Genomic DNA, 7,500 nt, shown 5'->3' with positions numbered 1-7,500 from the left:
CCCATCTGTTGTCCGATTTTTCTCTAAGTGTTCCATGTTTTTCACACCATTGAAAATGGTGCTTTTATTTCAATTTCTGAATGTTGCCAGTTTATGAAAATATAATTGATTTTTGTATATTGATCTTGTGGTACCTACAACTTTGATAAACTCACCTGTTATTTATAGCAGCTTTTTTGTAGATTCTAGATTTTGTTCATAGAGGATCATGTCATCTGTGAAGAAGGAGGCCTGAATGCCCCCTGACCAGTCTAGATGGCTTTTAGTCTTCCTCTCTTGCTGGCTGCACGGACTGTGGTGTCCAGCCCAGCATTGGCTGGATGGGGTGTGAGCCCGCATCCTGGTCTTTTCCCCACTTTCAGGAGCAAGAATTCAGTCACTAAGTACAATGTCAGCCATGGTCTTTTGATGAATGCCCTTTACCAGGAAAATCTGTTCCTATAGTTTGCTGAGAATTTTTATCAGAATGGGTGTTGAATTTTGCTAATTTTTTTCTGCATCTATGGAGAGGATCATATGATTTTTCTTCTTTAGTCTGGCAAGATGGTGACTTACATCGACTTGAATCCTAAACAGCCCTGCATTCCTGCAAGAGACCCCAACTAGTCATGGTTTCCATATGCTATTAGATTCAATTTACCAAAGTTGTATTTAGAGTTTTTGCATCTATATTCACGATGGATGTTAGTCTGTAGTTTTCCTCTCCTGTGGCATCTTTGTGTGGTTTTGGCATCAGGGTCATCAACACTGGGCTCAGAGAAAGGGGTGAGAGGCATTCCTTCCTTTTCAGTTTTTCTGGAAGAGGCTGCGCAGCGTTGGTGTTAATCTTCAAATCTTTGATGGGGACGCCTGGGTGGCTCAGTCAGTTAGGCACCTGACTTTGGCTCAGGTCATGATCTCACTCACAGTTCGTGGGTTAAGCCCCGCATCAGGCTCTGTGCTGACGGCTCAGAGCCTGGAGCCTGCTTTGGATTCTGTGTCTCTCTCTCTGCCCCTCCCCTGCTCACACTCGATCTCTCTCTGTCTTGCAAAAATAAGTAAATGTTAAAAAAATTATTTTAATGTTTGCTGGAATTCACCTGTGAAACCATCTGGGCCAGGAGCTTTCTTTGTAGGAAGGTTTTTGGTTTTGTTTTCTATTTCTTTAATGTAGAGAGCCTTCCCAGTTACTTCTGTCAGAGCGAGCTTCATGAATTATGTCGTTCAAGAAATTTGCCCATTTCATTTCAGTTGCTACATTTAGTGGCAGAAAGTTATTCATAATAGTCCCTTTATTATCTTTCTAACATCTGTGAGATCTGTAGTGATGTTACCCCTCATTCCTGGTGTTCATATTCTATGTCTTCTCTGTTTCCTATCAGCTTATCAATTTTATTGATCTCAGAGAACCAGCTCTCTGATTCATTGATTCTCCTCTGGTTCTTCATTTTGTTTTTTGCTTCATCTTGTTCCTTTCTTACCCTAGGTTTAATTAGCTTTTTTTCTTTCTCAATTTCTTAAGGTGGAAGCTTAGGTCACTGAGCAAGACCCTTCTTTCTTCTTCTCTATTGTAACCGGTTAATGCTATGCATCCCCCCAAACCCCCCCAAATCCTGCTTTTGTGGCGTCCCACAAGTTGTGAAGTCACTCCTCCCAGAGGCTCTGTCTCTGGGGCCCCACTGTCCCCTCACCTGCTCTGTCGTCACTCTCCAGCCCTTGGACCCTGGACTAATCCCCAAATCCACCCTTTATCAATCACTGTCCCATCAGAAAAAGGAAACCACACTAGGTATTTCAAACAGAGAGGATTCAGAGAATTGGCTACTCAGGTGCTGGAGGCTGGAAGAGAAAAAGGGGCCCTGAGTCACCGACATTAGGAGCAGCAGAAAGCGGGGGCCCCTGGGCAGCTCAGTCACTTAAGCATCCGACTTCAGCTCAGGTCATGATCTCACAGTTCGTGGGTTCAAGCCCCACATCGGGCTCTGTGCTGACAGCTCAGAGCCTGGAGCTTGCTTCAGATTCTGTGTCTCCCTCTCTCTCTGACCCTCCTCTGCTCATGCCCTGCGTGTCTCTCAAAAATAAATAAAACATTTAAAAAAAAATTATAAAAGGATCAGCAGAAAGCAGCTTCCACTCCCGTGGCTGGGAAGACAAAAAGAGACAGGAGGGGCCACCAAGACCTGGAGCATGGGGGGCGGGGCACTGAGGGCACTGGTGGCTGGTGGTGGGAGTGCCCAGGGGTGGGAGCTAGCTTCTGTGACTGAAGGTGCTCTAAAGGAGCTGGAAAAGGGAAGGAAATCCATTCCCCCCTTCCCACCTCTCAACAGAGACTTCTAGGAAACCAGCTGGCCAGGGAGCCTGCACACGTAGTTTGCAGAGTCCCAGCCACATGTGTCAGTCAGCTGTTGCTGCATAACAAAGCATCCCAAACCCAGTGACTTAAAATAATAAGTGTTGAGTAAATTACTGATCAATAGATGATAGATAGATAGATGGGAAAAGATGGATGTGTGTATGTAGTTAAGACACATACATGTACCATTGAGAGAAGCTGTGTCCCAGGAGTCGTGACCTCACCCATTGCCCAGGGCTTGGCTTTTAAGTGCCATTCTCCAGGGGCGCCTGGGGGCTCAGATGGTTAAGCGTCCAACTCTCGACCTCACGGTCATGATCTCAGGGTTCGTGAGTTTGGGCCCCGCATCAGGTTCTGCACGGACAGCATGGAGCCTGCTTGAGGTTCTCTCTCTCTGTCTCTCTCTCTCTCTCTCTCTCTCTCTCTCTCTCTCTCTCTTGCTCACTGCCTCTCTCGCTGCCCCTCCCTTGTTCTCTCTTTCCCTCACCCAAAATAAATAAACATTAAAAAATAAAAGTAAATACCACTCTCCAATAGGAGGAACCAAGGCTCCTTGGAGAAGAAGTTGAGTTTCTGGAAAAGGGAATTATGAAATAAGCCTGGAGCATTTCGGGGTGGCAGAAAATAAGGAACCGTCCCAAAATGATGGACGTCCATCACGGGGCCACGGAGGGCCGCCTGAGGCAGCGCCCGGAGGCTGGAGCCGGAACAGTGTAGGCAAACTCGTCCGCCGCTGTAAAGCGAGGTTACAACCCAGCGGACACAGCAAGTCCCGGTGAGTCCGCTGTGACGTGACTGATGGAGCAAGCACAGACGTGGTCAGGAGCGGGCCATTCTGATAGCGGGTTCCAGTTAGTTCCCGTCCCAAAGAGGGTTCCCTGCAGGCGGTGTGTGCTGGCCGCGCGCCCAGAGGGCCCAGGTCTGCGGAGAAACCCGGAGAGACGCAGAGTAACTGTCGGCAGAGAGTCGCCCGTGAGGCAGTAGCAGATCGGTAAGAAGTGGAAAAAGTGGTGGAGAAACCAGGGCCGGGAACCGCCCAGCCACGCCAGGTGCGCTGAGAGGGGCACCTCACCCCTGCAAACCTTCCGCTCCGTCGTGGGAAAGCGTCCAACAAACGCAACCTGAGGGTCGTTCTACAAAATACCCGACCAGGGCCGTTCGAAAGTATCAAGGTCAAAGGAGATGGGAGGGACAAGGAGCTGCCAGCGAGCAGAGTGTGGCAGCCGGTGTGATGTGGCATCTGGGCCCAAGGGCAGAGCGGAGAGGCCAGAGTCTCCAGAGAGTCGGAGCGTGGTCCCGACGGGAACCCGCGGGAGCCGTCAGGCTGAGGGCGGCCCCTGAGCGGAAGGCCCCTGAGCGCGGGGCTCACAGGTCCCCTCTGTGCTGGTTTTGCACCTATGCTGGAAGCCGAGCCTATTTGGAGTTAAGGCCTGTGAAAACAAGCATTTGCTATTCCTCCCGGTCCTGGGCCTCTGAGGACAGCCCTGAGGACAGCCCCCAGGGAAAGTGACCGGCCGTGGTCCTGACTGACTCCCGGGGCCCTTGCTTTTCCTCCACGTCCGAGCCACAACCTGACTCCCCCTCAGAAGCCAGGAGGTCTCACGTGGCGGCTCAGAGGCAGGAGGGACCGCCGTTCACTCCCGACTGGTGATCCCGGCAGCGGGTCCCACTCCATGGTGGGGGGGGCAGGCAGTCCTCCCTTAGGGACCCAGCCCTCCAAACGGGAACGAAGAACCAGGTGGCCGGGTGTAAGAGTGAGTACCGCTGGGGACCCCAAGAAGAGGCACAGGCATTGCCACCCAGCACCCAGCCCCTCCCCGGGAGGGCGCCCTCCATCCCGGGCCAGGCCCCCAGCAGGCACCACAGCTGGGCCGTCCGGCCTGATGTCAGACCAGCGCTTCTGGGGCGCGAGGCCCGGGAGGGGCCTGGGAGGGGAGGCGGGCACACAGCTCGAAGCCTTGCCCCTTCTTGTTCCGAGAAGAAAGCGGCAGTGGGAAGTTGTGGGGTGCCCAGGCGCAGGGGCACAGGGGTGCTGGGGTGCAGGGGTGCAGGGGTGCAGGACAGTGAAGGAGGTGCCGCTGGCCTACTGATAATATCCTGACATCCTAAGCTCCGTGGGCAGCAAAAGGAAACCCACGCCCAGGAAACGGGGCCAGTTGCAGGCCCTTCGTGATGGATGGGGACCCAGGGCTGGCCTGTCCCCTGCCCCCGGGGAGGGCGCTGCGGTCAGCAGGCAGAATCTCCATCCTGCCATGAGGGCTGCAGAGAGACCCAAGAAAGAGGCGATGGGCCCCATCTGACGGGGCCTCTGGCATCCTGGGTGGGCACTCACGGGGGGCACCAAGGGCTTGCACCCCTGCCCATCACAGAGGCCCCTCCGGCCCCTCCTCCCCAGACTGCTCAGCCCTGGTCTTACCACCCCGTGTGCTGGGCCCCGGCACATCCCGCCACCTCTCCAGCCACTCCCTGGGAATCAGTGTGGGTCCGGACTCTGGCCACTTCCCAGTCCGGGCACGCAGCCCCCGGATGCGCCGGCCCGAACTCTGTCTGCAGGGACAGCCGCGCCCCTGCCTCGCCACCTCCGGCCCTCCTTCCAGCGGCCGCTGGGCCGCAGCGCTGGACGCCAAACCCGTCCTGACACAGCCCCCTACCCAGGGCTCGCCTGGCCGCCCCCTCACGCACAGCCCTGCTTGTGGGGGTGTCAGCCCGGCAGGTGGTGTTCTGACCAGGGGCCAATGGTAACCCGTGGGCAAACCCTGCCCCTTCCCCCAGACCAGTGGACCCTGAGGAGGCAGTGCAGCCCCGGGGACAGCCCCCAGGGAAAGTGACCGGCCAGGCCGCCACCGACTCGCTCCGTGCCTCCCTGCGCCCTCGGGCCACTCCAGCGCTGCCTTCCCGGCGGTCCCCTCAGATGACCGGCCAGAGCTTGGCGGTGCCCTGCAGCCTGGCGGCCCGAGGGCTCTGCTCACGGGACAGCGGACCTCGACGGCCCTGCGTGCTGTCTGCACGCCAGGCGGCCCCACGGGGCCCGGGAGCAAGGCGGGACCTGCTTCCCAAAGCAGGACAGCCGTCTGCAGAAGCGCGGCCGGCCTCCCTCCAAAGACCCAGGGCCCCATGCGGTGACCCTCCGGTAGAGCCTCAGCTGGATGGAACCTCCCGTCGGAGTTCGCCCAGGGAGCTGTCTCCCGGTGCTGAAGCCCGCAAGTTCCCGCAGGGACTCCGGGCATCAGCAGCTGCAGCTGTGAGCCCAGAGAACAGAAGGGGGAGGGGGGCTTCCGGGACCCCGGCGCTCAGACCCAGGGCCGAGCTGGTGTCTATGGGAGGCATGGGGTGGCTGGTGGGGGGTTGAAAGGGGCAGGAGGCCCATTGCCCCCACCGAAGACCCCCCACAGCGATGCCCCCATGCCCCCTACCCCTCTCTATGCCTGCCCCCCGACTCGCCCCTCCCAGGCTCCCCCCTCCCTCCCTCTTGATGCACCCACACACACCCCCTGACACCTCCCAGTGTAACCCTTCTGACTGCTCCCTGCCCCCCACACCCCTCCACACCTGCCCCCCTGATGTCCCTCCATCTGCACCCCAAACACCGATCCCCCACACACCCCCACCACCCCATGTGCCCCTCAAGGCATCCCCCGAGTCCCTCCACTCCCCCCACCGCCCCCACCAGCGTCTGCTGTTGACACAGCCTGCAGGGAAGCATCAGGAAGGGGCCTGTCCAGAGCCCATGCGCAGTGCTCCCCGGGGCTGCTTACTTCCCTCCCTGGGGCACAGGCGCCCTGGTAACGCAGCAGGTCCTTTGGGGAAGGGGGACAAGGTGACCAGCGGACGTTGCTGCCATGCCCCGGGGTCCTCCCTCCAAGCACGGGGACAGGCTGTGACACTGCCTGTCCCCCTCCCGCCACTTTGGATCTCAATCAGGGTGAGGATCGTCTCCTGCTGGTGTGTTCGTTCCCTGAGCTGCTGCTGAAAACGTCGGAGTCCAGGAGGCTCTCCCCGCCGTCCCAGCCCGGGGCGAGCAGAGCCCCCGGCGCCCCCGGGCCCGTCAGGGACACTGTCCTAGCCCCTGGCCCTGGTCGTGACGCCCGCAAAGGACACGTCCACCTGGAAACCTCGAGTGTCACCTTATTTGAGCCCTGGATTTGGGGAGGACCTGAATCAAATGCCGGTGTCCGTCCAAGAGACAGGCGGGACACACAGACACAGGAAAGAGGCCGAGTGACCACGGCGGCCGAGGCTGGAGGAGGGAGGCTGCGGAGGCTGGAGGCGCTCTCCCAGAGCCCCCGGAGGGAGCCGGCTGGCACCGCCTCTCCGACTCCAGGCGTCTGGCCCCAGCACCGGGAGAGCCACTGTCAGCCCCGTGGCCCGTGGCCCTCGGCCGTGGCCAGCGGGCGACATGGGTCCACACGTGGCCGGAACCTCTCCGGGCCGGGGCGGCTGCTCTCACACATGACTCTGTCTATGCAGACAATAAAGAAACGATTTTACAACAACGTTTGTGAGAATCCCTGATACCATGAGCAACGCGTGTAGGGTAAAAATAAAAAAGAGAAAAAGCATCCTGGAAAAGGGTCAAATGTTTACCTTTGGGGAAAGAGGGCTTTTCTGAGCGAGAGTGAGGGCAGCTGACGGCTGCCCGCCTCCCTGCTGTGTGGCGGGAACAAGCCCGTCGGCCGATTCCCCGGGGGCCGGGGCCGCAGGGGGGCCCTGCTCACGTCCCCACCGCCGGCGTAGACAGGCGGCCACAGGCCGACAGAGGACGGAGCGCTGGCGCGGGCACTGAGCACAAAGTGTGCAGTTTGTGCTGCGCTCAGGGTCGTGGCTTGGGTGAAACACAGACCCCAGGACTGAGTGAGGCCGAAATGCCCGAGACGCCTTGTTTGTGTAGCGGGGGACCCAGAGGCGTCCGGAGATTGGGCGCCAGAGTCCATCTGTCACAGAAGCCTCTGGCCCACCCCGAGGGGTCCCGGACAGGCCCATCTCACCACGATGGAGAGGGGCCCGGGCATCCTTGGGGAGCTCCGTGGTCACTGTTCTCCGCGGCCACGCCTCCCGGGTTGGTGGGGGGGCTGCAGCCTCTGACCCGGGCCCCTGCACGCAGTCAGGGCCGTCAGATCCCAGGGAGCAGGGGCTGAGCGGCGGGCTCGGCCACCCGAGGCCAGCTGGGC

The sequence above is a fragment of the Suricata suricatta genome, chromosome 11, assembly GCF_006229205.1.
Source record: "Suricata suricatta isolate VVHF042 chromosome 11, meerkat_22Aug2017_6uvM2_HiC, whole genome shotgun sequence".
NCBI classification, from domain to species: Eukaryota; Metazoa; Chordata; class Mammalia; order Carnivora; family Herpestidae; genus Suricata; species Suricata suricatta.
This window is presented reverse-complemented; position numbering follows the sequence as displayed.